The sequence below is a fragment of the Trachypithecus francoisi genome, unplaced genomic scaffold (genome assembly GCF_009764315.1).
Source record: "Trachypithecus francoisi isolate TF-2019V2 unplaced genomic scaffold, Tfra_2.0 Lachesis_group4, whole genome shotgun sequence".
NCBI lineage: Eukaryota > Metazoa > Chordata > Mammalia > Primates > Cercopithecidae > Trachypithecus > Trachypithecus francoisi.
Genome location: NW_022681469.1, coordinates 122,901,794 through 122,917,981, shown reverse-complemented (window position 1 = coordinate 122,917,981; position 16,188 = coordinate 122,901,794). Strand labels below are relative to the sequence as shown.

Below are 16,188 nucleotides of genomic sequence, written 5' to 3'. Positions count from 1 at the left end.
TATAATATTGGCATTTTATTTCACATTATATTTTCTAGTCTTTAAAAAGCTCTCAAAAACAATATCTGATGAACCAATTTTACAGATGAACTAATAAAGGCTCAAAGTAGTGACTTACTCAACGTCAGAATGTCAGTTTCTTCTGAATCGTAGTCCACCATTTTTCCCTGCCCCAAAACGAATGACACTTTTAGTCATGTTCAAACAGGAGAAAGAGCACATGGAAACATATAATGGTTTTTACATCTATGCTCCTCTTATCAACTTTCTCTCTCTTTCCCTCAAAACCCTAGTTCTCTACCCACACCAATGCCATCCCCACTCCTATATCAAACTCTGAATGTCAGACTGAGAAGTTCCAATGATCAAAACAAACTGAGGCTCTGGGAGACAAGGATCCTTTTTTTTTTTTTTTAAACAACTACTATGTGCCAAGGGCTTTCCATACATCAATACAGCAACAGCAATATTTACTCAGTCTTAATTATGGGCCAGGCACTGTGCTAAACATTTTAAATATGATTGCAGTTAATCCTTAGGAGAATCCTGTGAGGCTTGTGGTTCATTTTTGTATACGAAGAATCTGAAGCTCAGAAACATCCCGTAATTTGCCCAAGACTCTACAATTATTAAGTCATAGAGTTGGGTTTTGAATCAAAGCCTCATGAGCTCTGAGGCCAGCACTCTTAGCCACTGTTACGTGGCACATAAAGATGGGAAGGACAAGAGAGGCAGTCATGGTGGGAGGCATGAGTGGAGAGTGCCTGGACGCTGGAACATGTGTGGAAAAGCTATAAGAGGGAAGGAGAGTCACATGGTCAGATTCTTAGGTCATGCTGGGGCGTGTGGGCTTTTTCTGGATGCTGAACATCAACCAGAACATTTTAAGGCAAATGATCTGGTCAAATGTGTATATTTTAGGAAAATTCACTCTGGTTTCAATGTAGAGAATTGGTTTTATTGGGGCAGAGGCAAGCCTGAAGGCAGACAGAGGGATCAGGAGGTTGCATGTTATTCTAACAAAGAGCTGATGAGAACAGTATAAACCAGGGTGCTTCCGGGGTGTTCAATAAATATTTGTTAATTGTAGTATTGATTGGTTACAAGCACAACAATCTGTTGCACCTACTGGGGCACGTCAGCTCCATCACACAGTCATTCTGGTATGTGATCACGGACTTTGGGTACAGTGCTCTCTTGTTCTGAGATGGCAGCCAGGATTGTGTTACTCCCTCTTTGGAGTTTTATCCCCTAAATGTGTGCTTCTATTAGTTGTGGAATTTCAGGTAAAATGTGAGCCCCCACGTTCTAAGCACGGGTATTTGCCTTCTTTTGACTGGGGTGGGAAGGGAATTGGGTAGGTGAGTGGTACAAACATTTGAAGAGAAGTATATATTTCCATGACATGTTTCCCCCATTCTTAAGTAACCAATTGCATTCCTTGTAGGCATGGATTCAGATGGCTAAGAGTTCATGTGAATGGGAAGGTAAGACAAATTATGTCTATGATGGAGAAGGAGGCCTGATTCCCCACCAAAAGCCTCAGGAGGTTAGCTGAGGTACAGTAAGATAGGTATGATGTCACACAGAGCCAGAAGTCTGTCATTTAACATCAAAAGAGTGTGATGTCCAGGTTACACGGGCTCCAGAAGGCAACTGATTGTTCTTTGCAAATTCCTGGTTCTGTATCCCTCATGTCTCCTAACAAAGTATGCAGCTGTAAGAGCCAACAAGCCAAAGACCATCATCAGAGGGTGCCTGGCTCACCCTGGATCTTGAGAAAAACCTCAGAATCCCTTTTGCCTTGCCCTGCCCAGACATATACTTCATTCTTTCTAATCAGGAGCTATAGTTCCTGCTTGGGCTATACACACTGAGAGCAGATGGTCAGATACACAGGCTACATTAGAGTGGGGCTCATCTGCCTGAGTGAGCAACAGAAAAAAAGCTAAGGGCCCATCCAGATAAAATGCAGTCTGAGCAGAGTTTACTATATTACCTAGTTAGCACATGATTTAGTGCCTAAGTGCAAACCTTAAACAAAATTTTTTTTTAGTTCCAAGTGACCTCATCCAAAAACCTTAAATATTTAGAATACTAAACATGTGAAAAACATCTGGCTTTTTAAATAAACTGGTATAGTGCCATGATAGCATTCATTTACTTGCAGATACCCAGTTGTCCTCTATTTTAAGAGTGTGTAAAAATCATTTGGGAGAATCTTAAAAACGAAAATTACTAGACCCAGAGAGCTTGATTTAGTAGGTGTGGAGTCAGGCCTACTATGGTGGTTAAAATACATCCACAATTTAACGCTCCTCCCTTCAAAAGTGGGGCCTTGGCCGGGTGCGGGGGCTCACACCTGTAATCCCCACTTTGGGAGGCAGATGCGGGCAGATTATCTGAGGTCAGGAGTTCAAAATGAGTCTGGACAACATGGTAAAACCCCTTCTCTACTAAAAATACAAAAATTAGCCGGGCATGGTAGTGCACACCTGTAGTCTCGGCTACTCAGGATCCGGAGGCTGAGGTAGGAGAATTGCTTGAACCTGGGAGATCGCGCCACTGCACTACAGCCTGGGAAACAGAGTAAGGCTCCATTTCAAAAAAAAAAAAGCTTGGGCCTAATTCTTCCCTTGAGTGCAGGCTGTCCTTAACGACCTGCTTCTGACTAACAGAATGTGGCAGAAGTGACACTGTATGACTTGCAAGATTAGGTCATTTTTCCTCTCTCTTGAATCAGTCACTCTGGTAAAACCAGCTGTCATGTTAAGAGGTCATGTGGTGAGAAATCAAGGCCTCCTGCCAAAAGCCATGTGAATGAGCCATCTTAGAAGTAGACTCTCCAGCTCCGGTCAAACATTCAGATGACAGCGGCCCCAGACAACATTTCAACTGCAGGTCCAGGAAACTAAACATTAAAAGAGCAAGCTGGCCACACCTGCTACACATGTTTAAAATTTCCAGCTAAAAAAAAATTTACACTAAGAATTTAAATGCAAAAAGAACAGGTCTCTAAGGAAGAGGACCTCTTTTCCCAGGACCAGACCTGATGAAAAGTCTGACAAGTACCTTTACTCCTGGAATCTCAAAGGAGAAGTCAAGCCAGAACTACCCAGATAAGTCACTCACAAATTCCTGACCCACAGAAACTAAGATAGTTTGCTGTTTTACGATGGTAAGTTTTGCGGTAATTTTGTACCCCATACATAACTAATACACTTAACAAATCAGAATTTTACCCCATACGTAACTAATACACCCAACAAATCTCGATCTTGGTGACATGTAGTAAAAAATAAATATCCACAGTGACACAATCCAATGTTTCCAATTTGGCATGATATTCTTTGTTTAAAGGAGGAAAAACGACTGGAAACAAAATTAGACTGTGCTCATCTTATTCAAACTCATTAGGCTTAAGATTCATTTCAATTCCATGATACTATTGTGTGACCACAACCCCATTTAAGTTTTAGGGAGGCAACATGAGGTTCAGGAAACTAAACATTAAAAGAGCAAGCTGGCCACACTTGCTACACGTTTAAAATTTCCAGCTAAAAAAAATTTACACTCAGCATTTAAATGCAGAAAGAACAGGTCTCTAAGGAACAGCAACAACTTATTTTTCCCACGACCAAATCTGATGAAGAGTCTGACAAGTACCTTCACTCCTGGAAAAAGCTAATCCATGACAGTTCTTTAACTTGGAATCACAAGAAAGAAGGGGACTATGGAGGAGAATAGTAGAGTGTGATGGCTAAAGGCAAGGCTCTGGAACAAAAATGCTAGGGATTAAATCCCATTAGCTAGCTGTGTAGCCTTGGCTAGATTGCTTACTTTCTCTCTCTCTGCCTCAATTTCATCAATTAGCAAATGAGGGTAACAGAGTCTAGCTCATCAAAAAAATTAGCCAGGCGTGGTAGTGCATACCTGCAGTCCCACCGAGTTGGGAAGCTGAGATGTAGGAAAATCACCTGAACCTGGGAAGTCAAGGCTACAGTAAGCCATGATGGCACCACTGCACTCCAGCCTGGGCAGTGGAGTGAGACTCTGTCTCAAAAAAGTCACCCAAAACAAATACACAAACAAAAAGAGTGTAGCTCATCAGACTCTGTAAGAAGTAGATGGTTCAACAAGTATAACGCCCTTAGGATAATGCCTAATACATTGAAGCACTCAACAAACATAAGCTACTATCATATGTCATTTCTACATTCTCTCCTACTAAACCTTTACCTACATACACTAAGTAAAAAAAAAAATTGAGTTTTGTCTTCATATCTTTCTCTCGTCTGTCTTCTGTGGTTGTGACGCTGGTTTAAAAAAAAAAAAAAAAGACCTTGGCTGGGCATGGTGGCTCACATCTGTAATCCTGGCACTTTGGGACGTGGAGGTAGGAAGAATGCTTGAGACCAGCCTGGGCAACATAGCAAGACCCTGTCTCTACCAAAAGTTACAAAATTAGCCAGGTGTGGTTCAACATGCCTATAGTCCCAGATACTCAGGAGGCTGAGGTGGGGGAATCATGTGAGCCTAGGAGTTTGAGGCTGTAGTTGAACTATGAACGCACCACTGCACTTCAGCCTGGGCAACAGAGTAAGACCCTGTCTCAAAAAAAAAAAACAAAAACTAAACAATTAAAAATAAAAAAGGACCTTGGTGTGAGATTCAGTCAGGAGAAAGAAAACTTTCTGTCACTGCTGTCTAAATACTATCATCCAATATTAACTTATTGCTCACGGGGGGCATCACAATATACATTTTCATAGAGAAATAAAGGTTGGTTCTGCTTCCTACGCTTGACTCAGGAGGAAAGCGTTCCTTGATACCGCATAATTTTTAGAACTCCCAGCCTCAGGAGAACTGATCTGGGTTGCTTGGTTCCTTCTGTACACAGATTTGCAAAAATATTCCATCAGAATTTGCATTTTCCCTGTGTCTTTTTCCTATTCTTTGTTCCTTCATATTTTCTTGTCTGCACAATTTGGTTCCTTTTTACAGTCACATCCTATTCCTGTATCATCCTACCCAGAACCTTTACTTTATTCAGGATATGAAGCCTCTTTCATTCTTCATTGGAATTTTTTTCTTCTGAGCAACAAATGTAAAAAAAAAGTCTGCCTCTGCATATTATTTGTCTCCTCTTTCTGACTATCCTCCCCCATGACAGTTTGTCTAACATAAAAACATTTCTCACAAGGAAATTTCTGGGCAGGGGGCAGAGGTAAAGGGTGACTTCAAAAATGCCAACACTGAGCAAAGCACTTGCCACAAATGTAATGTTGGTGTATTCTGAAAGCCTTGCCATGTAACCTCACAGTATCTTTGCAGATTTATCTGTTGTTATCAAGGCTGCTACTTAAGTCAACAAGGCATTGGGCTGAGACTATAAATACTGCCACAGTGGATCATATTCACAGTCCATCCTCACATCAGCACTCTGCATCTGACAATCAACTGCATCGAATAAGAGTTTAAAGGAAGATATAACCGTCCTCTCTCATATAAAAGTTAAAATATCAACTGTTACAAGCTCAAGAGACTAAAAGGAAAGCAACGTCTGTCTGTGTAGTGATTCTTAAACTTGGGTATAATCACAGGAGGGCTTGTTAAGACACAGATTGCTAGCTTCCTCCTCCAAGGTTTCTGATTCAGGAAGTCATGGAAGAGCCTTGGAAATCTGCATTGTGAACAAGTTCCCAGATGATGATCACATTGCTGCTTCGAAGACCACATTATGAGAACACCTATTCTGGTAAAGAAGTAAAATCCAGAGATGCTACAAATCAAGACAAGAAATGTGATAACAAAAATCTGCACAATTCTCGACAACAACTCAGGTTGGTCACCATCCATGTAACTGTGGGGTTCATGATCCCACATTTTGGCTGTCAACACGAATAAAACTAATAGATCAGGAGAACAATAAAGCAAAGTCTGGGCTAGTAAGTATATTTAAGTCTTCATTGGAGGCACTATAGGATTAACTATCATGGCAGCTCTTTACTGACTCTTAGAAAGTAGAGACAAAGGTGACACTTTAAATCCACCCTAAACTCAGCATTTCAGAGTTGAGTCAGGAACCAAGTGAGGTAAACCTCTGACATGCTACAGGAGCCACTAATGGACTTAAATTCAACATCAAAGGTATGAGAAGTTTCACACAGTGAGGACTGAAAGCTGTGTGTGCCCACTGGGGGATACCTGCAACACTACTGTGCTTTGTGAAAATGCCTTTGGAGTAAACTACAGATTGTGTGACCACATGTGTGTGTTATGGCTTCACACCCACTCCCCCAGCAACACTCCCATCTCTTCCCTCCTGTCTTCCTCCTGTCTGTCACTGCTACTCAAATACTATCAGCCAATATTAACTTATTGCTCACCGGGGACATCACAGTCTACATTTTCTTAGGGAAATAAAAGTTGGTGCTGGAAATACAGGTTGTTTAGTATGGTCTCGATGGAAAATGAAAAAAAATTTTTTTGAGACATTGTCTCACTCTGTCACCCAGGCTGGAGTGATGTGATGCAAACAATGATCACTGCAGCCTCAACCACACAGGCTCAAATGATTCTCCCACCTCAGTCTCCTGAGTAGCTGGAACCACAGGTGCCTGGAATCACACCTGGCTAATTTGTTTGTTTATTTTGTAGAGACAGTGCCTTGTCATGTTGCCCAGGCTGGTCTGAAACTCATAGAATCAAGCAATCCTCCTGCCTTGGCCTCCCAAAGTGCTGGGATTACAGGCAAAAGCCACCATGCCTGGCCTAGAAAATGAAATTCTGAAAAATGTTAACAAGTCCCAAAGAGAAAAGCATGTGCCACTGTTAGAGGCCTCCCCACGAACAGATGGGAACAGTTGGGTTTAATTAGCTTATAGCTGGTACTGACTGAATAGGAAGGCAGGTATTTTTGACTCCAAGTCTTCAGGTTGTATTTTCTATAACTATTAACAACTACAAGGACTTTTTTTCCCCAAAGATGATAACATTTGTATGCAAGGACTTCTATTTGGTACACAGAGGAAACAGAGGAGAGAAACCAAGATGGTAAGGATTTCCAGCAAAGCAATTCAACATCATTATAGAGAAGCAAACCCAGTGAGTTTTATTATATTAGTGGGCATTGGTGGCTTCTAGATGGCCCCCACAGGCACATGCACAGTCCCCAGAAAGTGACCACATGTGACAAATGCCAGTATTTATTCAAGAGTTATCTCCACTTGCTGCACTCCAGAGCAGATTATCAAAGAGAAAGGAGTGCACGGTACATCAGCAGTCTGAACTACAGTATTCCAAGTAAAGCAGTTCCTTCAGGAAGACTATGAAATACAGGCATTTATAATTCTGCTGAGACACAGATCTGATTCTTGCCCATTGTGGGAGGAGCTAAAAACCACCCAGTCCAGCAACAACAGCTGAACATGGGTTTGTCATTCTCTGTTATTAAGCATACACAAACTGTCATGTGGACAACTAAATTTTTGAGGAAATGACCTCCAAATGAGGGGGAAAATGTCAATGAAATTTGAAACAGCAATTAACTTACGGTGTTTCTGCCATGAACAGTCAACACACAATTCTCTGAAGAACTGTCAATATGAACAAGACCAATATTCTGTACAAAGATCCTTGCAATGGAAGATTTAAGAATTCACAAAGAATTCATCCCTTACTAACTATACTGTTCCCTTGGGCCCTCCAGCAGCATACTAAGGTCAAGTCCTAAGGAGCATTAAACCCAAAGCATAGATGGGTGATCCAGGAAAACAAAACACTGAAAAGCAAGATGTTGGTTTACTTATCCCAAAAAGTCAGGTGCTTTAACCAACAGCAATTAATGATGGTTATAGCATGTGCACTATGAGCCAGTACTCTAAGGTTCAGAAAGAACCTCAAGTTCCTCTCCAGTTGGAGAGACAAGACTGCTGCACAAATAAGCAATTACAGAAGATAACATTTCATTTACGTAATGAAATGAGTTCACAGTCAGTGTTACAGGACAACAGATAAGGAAGCCATCAAGGAGACAGAAGTAGACAGAAGAGCCCTTCTGTTATCAATCAGAGTAAGTTATCAGGTCCCCATGCAGGGGACACTGTGATAAGACTGTATAAACTACTTAAATGGGAAATACACTGTGCCCTGAAGGAATAACAAGATCGGAGAGAGGTGGTTCCACCACAAACTAGAGCTTAGAAAATAACAAAACACAAATTCTGAACCATGGAAAGGAAAAGAAAGGCTCTTTCCATAGGGCCTTTTCCATAAAACTAAGCTCGCAAGAAGAAACATATGCGCTGCCCTTAACATACATCTTTGGGAATAAATTTAGTTATTCGGGAATAGATTTAGTTAGGGAAACTATCCAAAGACAGGAAACATTGCAGATTCTGATCAAACAGGCCACTGAAAGGCCAACCTGCTGGTCTGGCCAACGTAAGAAACATGAGGGACGAGGAGCACATTCCAAAGAGCTAGGCACAATGTCCTACCTCACTTCTCCCAAACACCCACCTGGCTTACTTCCTCACCCCCTTTTAGAAAGTAATTCCTCAAAGAGTTGCCTTCTCAGTGACTCCCTTCCTGGCCACTGAATTTAAAATTGCATGCCCCATCACCACAACAGCACACATCACATCACATCACATCATTTCCTGGCCTCCTTTCCTCCTTCATAGCACTTACCAGTTTCTAATACTCTAGATACTAGACGTTTCTTTATTGACATTCTCTTCCACTAAAATGCATGTTCCATTGGGTTAGAGAGATTGTTGTCTGTTTTGTTCACTGTTGTATCTTAAGCACCTAGAACAGTGCCTGACATATATGAAACAATCAACAAAACTGTTGAATGAATGAATGAATGAATAAATGAACAAATGCATGTTTGTACTGACACCTGTGGGAAGTTTTGTTTTAAGATAGTACATAATGTAGTAAACACTTCAATGGAAAGTAATGTCTTTTATTATACATACATAAGTAAATATATGTATACACATCACATATATATACCTATATATACCTTATATTTATATTCATTTATATGCCATATATAGGTATACATATTTTATATATAGATATATCTTATTTATATACCACATATACCTACATGTATATATATATGGTATATATATATATACATGTAGGTATATGTGGTATATAAATAAGACCATCAAGGTAGAGCTTTATTTGCAGAAAGGTTTGCCCCATTTTAGGTCCATCAGCAGGCACATAAAAGGTTTTTAATCGTATCAGCTTCCATCTCCTTTCTGTTTATGTTTCATCACTCTCATAGAAGCTAGCAGATAAATCTAGCCATGTTAATTACCAATGCTGAAATTGGCAACTAGATCCCTGCCAATCACCCCATTAATTAACATATTGTTTTATTATGCACTTACTTTATTGAGTCAAAAAATGTTTATTGATAACCTGCTATGTCCCATGCCTTATGCCTAGCAATGAGGAAATCGTGAGCAAGAATCCTTATCCTAGCAGAACAGACAGTCCAGGGGGATAACAGTAAGTATGAACGAAAAACTGTAATAAGTTATTCTAGGGGAAATGAGGAGACCATAGAAGCATACAGCGGGAATACCTATCCTAGTTTAGGAAGAGTGAAAGAAGTGTTATTTATGTAGAATTATCTAAAAGATATGTAAGAATTAGCCAGGTAAAAAGGTGAGGGGGTAAGAAGTACTCCAGATAGAAGGAATGTAAATAAATGGGAGGGCTCAGAAAGAAAAACTCAGCCCTCTTCAGTAACAGTGCAGGGACAGGCTGGGGGAAAAGGCAAGATCTATTTGACCCTGGAGAGGTGGGCAGGGACCTAGTCACATGTGGCCTTCTGACTCATAGTACTTGTCAAGAGCCTCTGTGCCCCCAAGGCTAGCTGCTATTGAGGGAGCAGAGATAAATCAAACTCTGCCAGAATTCTTGACCTTTGGCACACTCACTGCCAGAGACACTTTCTGAAAGCCAATAAACTATGGCTTGTGGAAAGTGAGCATTTCTTAAAAACATCAAACCAGAATAAGTACTGTGGGCAGAGGTAACATCACAATGTCACCCCAGCAGTGTGCCAGATGTTAGGAGGGGCTTATCATACCAAGGGCAGGAAAAGACACCAAAAAGAAGGACTGCTTAGGATTTCTACACCAGGGATGTATCTGCTGATCCCAGAAATAATCATTGGTATTACCCACTTCTACCAGCTCAACCGCTTCCCTCGCTTTCCCTGCTGTCCTGACTTCTAGTCATTCAGCCTTGGTTTTCTTGTTTAACCTTAATTATCACATGTTCTCAAATAGCGTGCACTCTTGCTACATGGAGATTTGAGTAGGGGCTTTTCTAAAGCTGATCCTGGAACAGATAACCCTGATACCCACAAGGCAGCTGGGAATACATTGACTTGGAGTGAACAGTCAGAAACAAATTTCCTGTTACATATTTATCTGGCTTACACATGTTTTATTCGAATGTTTCAGAGAGTATATGCTTAAAAACCAGGATACTGATCTATCCTTACATACATAAGGTTACTGATACATGAGTTATGACAAATAAAAACCCTTAAATCTATTTTGGTAAATGCTGATTATCAGCTAGTTCTTCATTATCTTTAAATTTTAAGAAGAACACAAGAAGTGTCATTTATAGGACATTTCTTGGATAGTAGGAACTGCCCAGGTAAAAAGGTGAGGGGGTTGAGCATACTCCAGACTAAAGAACACACGCAAATGGGAAAAGCTCAGAAATAAAAACACAGCCCCTCAAGGAACAGCGCCAGGAGAGGGCGGGGAGAGCTTAGATTTCTAATGAGGAAAAAAAGACTGAGGCACAATAGCAAATACTTGGATTTACAAATCAAAAAACCACATAGAGAATGCCAAGGAGTTCTGAGAAATTCCATGTATGATTATGCAGGTTATAGTCTCTCATATGTAACTCATGTGAAAACTGCCCATCTGATTTTTCAAAGTGCTAACTGAATCCCTGTCCATTTAACAGTGACTGCTGAGCAATTTCTTACAACACTGACAGTGTAAGAAGTCCCATGCTCATGAACCCATGAATGACACTTCCCTGCCTGTCTAAAATGCTGGTTCCCCAAACTGGCTGGACCTCAGAGGCACCTGGAGACTTGCCTCTGGTTTAAAATGGAGACTTCGTCGGACATTGTAACTGTGGTCCCAGATACTCAGAAGGTAGAGGTAGGAGGGTTGTGAGCTGAGAAGTTCAAAACCAGCCTGGGCAACAGACTCCACGTCTATTTGTAAAAAAATAAAAATGAAGACAACGTAGACTCCCAGGTTCCACTAGGAGACATTCTCATTCAGTGAATCTGGGTTGAGATTCCAAAATTCATATTTTTAGTAAGTGTATAGACTTAACTCCACCACTTTCTGGATCAGTGGTCCTCAAAACAAGTTCACACTGGATCCAGGGAAGGTATAAACTGATCTACTGTGGTTGAGGAAAAAAAAAAATACCATCCTAACATACAATATTTTTCTCTCTAGCTTTATTGGGGGGGTGTGTGTGCGTGTGTGTGTATTTATATACACACTTTTTTGGTTTTTTGTTTTTTTGGACTAGGTTTTGCTCTGTTGCCCAGGCTGGAATGCAGTGGTGCCATTACAGCTCACTGCAGCCTCGAACTCCTAAGCTCAAGCAGGCCACCCATCTCAGCCTCCCAAGTAACTGGAACTACAGGCATGCACCATCACACCCAGCTAAACTTTTAATTTTTTGTAGAGATGGGATCCCACTATGTTGTCCAGGCTGATCTCAAACTTTTGGCCACAAGCAGTCCTCCCACCTTGGCCTTCGAAAGTGCTAGGATTACAGGAGTGAGCTACCACACGCAGCTATTTTTAATTGTTTCAGCAACTTCCACACTATTTTCCATAATGCCAACAATAATTTATATCCCCATTAATGGTGCACAAAACTTCCCTTTACTTCACATTTTTAACTTACATATATTTTATAACTTCATTTATGAGTACAGTATGTAAATATATTGACACTGTATAATCAAATTATCTTTCTAGAAAAGATACATAATAAAAAAAAAAATTAGGGGCCACAGTTAGGAGTACTTTTGCCCAGAAATACAAATGAATACTCCAGCATCCCATGGGAAAGGAAAGGCACACAGAACTGAAAGAGTAACGCCCTGAAGAGGGGGTAATGCAATGTTTACCAAACGCGCTGAAGGGAAAGGCAAATCGCAAGGAGAAAAGAGCCCCAGTCATGCCCCAACCTCAGAGAAAAATCACCTGGGGTATCATCTTTCTCATGTGTAAAATGAGTAAAGGGGTGATCCACATGTTCTCTTAAGTTCCTCCCAGCACAAACACACTACAGTTTATAAAGCACTGATGAACTGACATAATGAAGGGTGGTATATACTATTCCTCACAAGCTCGAAATAGATCAACAAAGTCTGGAAAATGCCTGTCACGCAGACAGAAGACCATCACTAGAATCATAAAACATTAGAGCTTCCATAGCTCCAGGACCCCCACATTTCATGGATTAAAAAAAAGAGCTCACAGTGGAGACTTGTTCTGACCAAGAAGTCCCAGGTGCCCAGTAGCACAGCCAAGCTACCTGATCCCCAGAGTGTGATGCTCTCACTGTACCAGTCTCCTTCCCTTCTAAAACAGAGACTTTCTAAGACGCGATAGGCCCAGCATTCTGAAGATAAAAAATAAGGTCCATTCATTGTTCTCAAATATGATTTATGTTTGTAACCTTTACAAGAAGGAAAAAAAATGTTTTGGGATTTGTTTTACCTCCCTGTTTCTTTTTTTAAAATCTGAGAAACTGGTGAAGACATAACCTTATAGTGTTAGAAAAGAAAATTTAAGAGCATCTTAAATAAGGAAGCCCACTGTGGTTCTCAGTGAGGCCGCCAAGAGCACATCTGAGAGCAGAAGTCTTCTGAAACACCACAAATTCCCAGTGGCCTTCAAGCACAGGCCCTTCCTTTCTATTCACAAGACCCAGAGACAGGCAAGGTCAATTTCCCTTCTCATTTTCCTGTATATCTAAAACTCTCTTTAATGTGAATTTAAAAGGACAAAAATGGAGGCAAGAGCTTCACATATTTGTGAGGGGGAACCACTGCCTTCCTCGCAGCCCCAGAAATGCTGAGTGGGCACTGGAAAAGCACAGCAGCCCAGGGTCAGTTTCGGGATCTGCACATAAACCACACTGAGAGCAGCTCCTTAAATCTATTGAATCTAACTCTATGGCTTGGGGAGCTGAAAACGGAACATGTCCCCCTAGGTAATACTCAAGCACAAAGCAGTTTGAGAATCACTGATTTCCAGACCAGAAGGCAGGGGTATCTGGGCTCTGCGTACTATTACCCATCCCCCAAAAGTCCCCAGGTCCCCGAATATCCTCCCCAAGAGGTTACAGTCTGGAGGTGCAGGTAAGAGAACAGTGTCCCAAAAGTTGAAGTTTAGCCACTCTTCATTCAAAGTGGAAAAAAAGGGAGTAAAATAAATTACTATCCACTATACTAAGCACTTTACACTTATTGATTCCATTGCATCCTCACAATGAAAATCTTCCACATTCAGATGGAGCCTAGTTAATTCAAAACTTCTGGTGCAAACTGAACCCAAGCTAGACAACTTTAATCTCAAACAAAAAACACTCTGGTATCAGGGCAAATAGCATAAATCAGATTACAAAGAAATAATCACAATTTTTAAAATTCCAATATATTTAATATTCATAATTGATATTCTTAATTCATGAAGGTCAATAAACAAACAGTTCTGCTAGGCAGTATTTCATAATCCTCACTCAAGTTACCACTCTATAACAAAAAAACAACAGAACTGCATTTCTTTTCAGCTACCCTGCAAATCTATCTGTACACATTCCCACAATTGTTCAATTTGGAGAGGTATGACCATAAATGCTTTCCTTCTTCCAGACCACACCACAAAAATGTCCAACTCTGGGAAAGACTGCATGGCAGGACTCATGCAGTCTCTTCCCTATTTTCTCTTCCATCTGTTTTTCTTTTTGGAAACAGAGTCTCACTCTGTCACCTAGGCTGGAGTGCAGTGGCACAATCACGGCTCACTGCAGACTCGAACTCCTGAGCTCAAATGATCCTCCCACCTCAGCCTTCCAAGTAGCTGGGACTACAGGTGGGTACCACCATGCCTAGCTAGTTTGTGTGCGTTTGTTTGTTTGTTTGGTAGAGAACAAGATCTCACTGTATTGCTCAGGCTGGTCTCAAACTTCGGGCCTCAAGTGATTCTCCCACCTCAGCCTCCCAAAGTGTTGGGATTATGGGAGTGAGTTACCACACACTGCGTCTTCCCTATTTTCAACTTCCATTCCACTCCATCTGTCTTCAATTAGGTTACATCTTTTCACCCCACTGTCTATGGATTGCTGAAGATGTGGAAAGGAATTGAAAACTTCTGGTGTCATTTCCTGGAATGTGAGAAACATCCACAGGCTAGAGGCTATCGTCAGCCCACCACAGAAGCCTCGAATGTTAATGCCTAACAGACCCTCTCAAAGCAGTGTTCAAATATTTATAGTTCCAAAAACTTATTTTTTAATCAAGGTAACTATGTGCATGAACCCAAGCTCCACAAAGTAATTAGGTGGAGAGAGAACAGGTAGGCATGCTTAAAGAACTAATTGGGTCCTGTTTATAATAGCCACGTAAAAGCAGAGACCAGAAAAAGCTGAGCTCCTTGTTCTGGTGCTAGCTCCTCTGCCTCCTGTACCCAGCAATGGTACACACATAACAAGCTCTCCTCTCATCAAGGATGAAGATGCAGAAGACTAATATGCAAATATTTTTGATTACTAATTAATTTCCTATTTCCCCTTCTTAAACCAAGAGGAATCTACCTATAGAACAGACCTTTTGCATCCAACTGCTCATTTTCATTTCTGCTGCCACTGCTCTCATTCATTTCCTTGCCCTATTGTGCCTTGGATTATTAAGATGGCCTCCTAACTGCTCTAATTCTGCTAATCATTTATTTTGCATGAAGTTGCAAGAGAAATTTTTTTGGCAGAGACAGCAGTCTTGCTACATTGCCCAGGTTGGTCTCAAACTCCTGGCCTCAAGTGATCCTCCTGCCTTGATGTCCCAAGGTGTTTGGATTACAGGTATGAGCCAGACTGCTCCTGGCTACAAGAGTTAACTTTCTGATTCACAACTCTTACCAAGACCAAAACCTGAAAGACTTCTCACTGTGTATACATCCTAAAACATGGAATCAAGGCTCTCTATGATCCAGTCCAACCTCTCTTTCAAACCTTTTTTGTTCCTATAAATTCTAAGGTCACAAAACTAGAAGCCAATGGAACTAAATTCATCTGTTGATACATTTTCCTTGCAATGAATAATAATAGTAACCATAATAACAGTAGTAGCAGCAAACTTAGAGCTTCCTATGTCCAGGCATTTTCTAAGCCCTTTACATGCATTACTCCATTAGTTATCACAACCCTGTGAGATTATTACTATTTTCAACTTAAAGATGAAGGAAAAAGAGATTTTAAAAGTGGGAGAGCCACTACTGGAACTCAAGAAGACTGGCTCCAGAGTCTATATTCTTAACTACTATATGGTTCTACATTCCTTTCAAGAAGGAATGAATGAAAAGATGGGTGGGTACATGAATGGCACTATTTTGTGAGCTATTTTAAGGTTCGTGTTTGTGAATGTATAGTCCTTCCTCCTAGTAATGGAGGAAAATGGGCTCTCTCCTTGTCTCTGTGGGTTCTTCTACCTGTAATAACAGGTAACCTTGATAACACTGACCGTCCCCTCAGTTGCACAGCTGCACCTGCCCAAAGCATAAAGAGAGAGCCTTGCATAATTGAGTGGCTTTACCTTTATTGGTACTGTCAAAATAGTGACATTAAAAAAATACAAGTACCAAGTAGACAAATGAAAAGTGCCTAATAAAGAGGACAGACTTCAAGGAAGAAAGAATAAATGAAGTATATGAACCGTGCATATTTATAGCACCTGCAAATTAACTTCTTAGAAACAGCAATAAGCAGATAAAGTACAATCCTTAGTGGAATCAGGCACAAAATTAATAAGAACACAGAAACATATACACTTCTACTTGCAAACATCTGACCCCAGTATGCCCAGCAATTCTCCCA

The 16,188-nt window shown here is 40.8% G+C and overlaps 1 protein-coding gene and 1 long non-coding RNA gene across 10 annotated transcripts in view; one reads left to right on the top strand and one right to left on the bottom strand.

The window, feature by feature from the left end:
- The window catches only part of AUTS2 (activator of transcription and developmental regulator AUTS2), a 1,231,856-nt gene that overhangs the window by 1,003,180 nt on the left and 212,488 nt on the right, over positions 1-16,188 (bottom strand). The window lies entirely within an intron of this gene.
- LOC117072862 overlaps positions 1-16,188 on the top strand; it is an 87,073-nt gene that overhangs the window by 53,268 nt on the left and 17,617 nt on the right. The window contains exon 2 of the long non-coding RNA XR_004432979.1: positions 1,448-1,487. This is a non-coding gene — a long non-coding RNA (uncharacterized LOC117072862). The remainder of the gene's footprint in view (positions 1-1,447; positions 1,488-16,188) is intronic.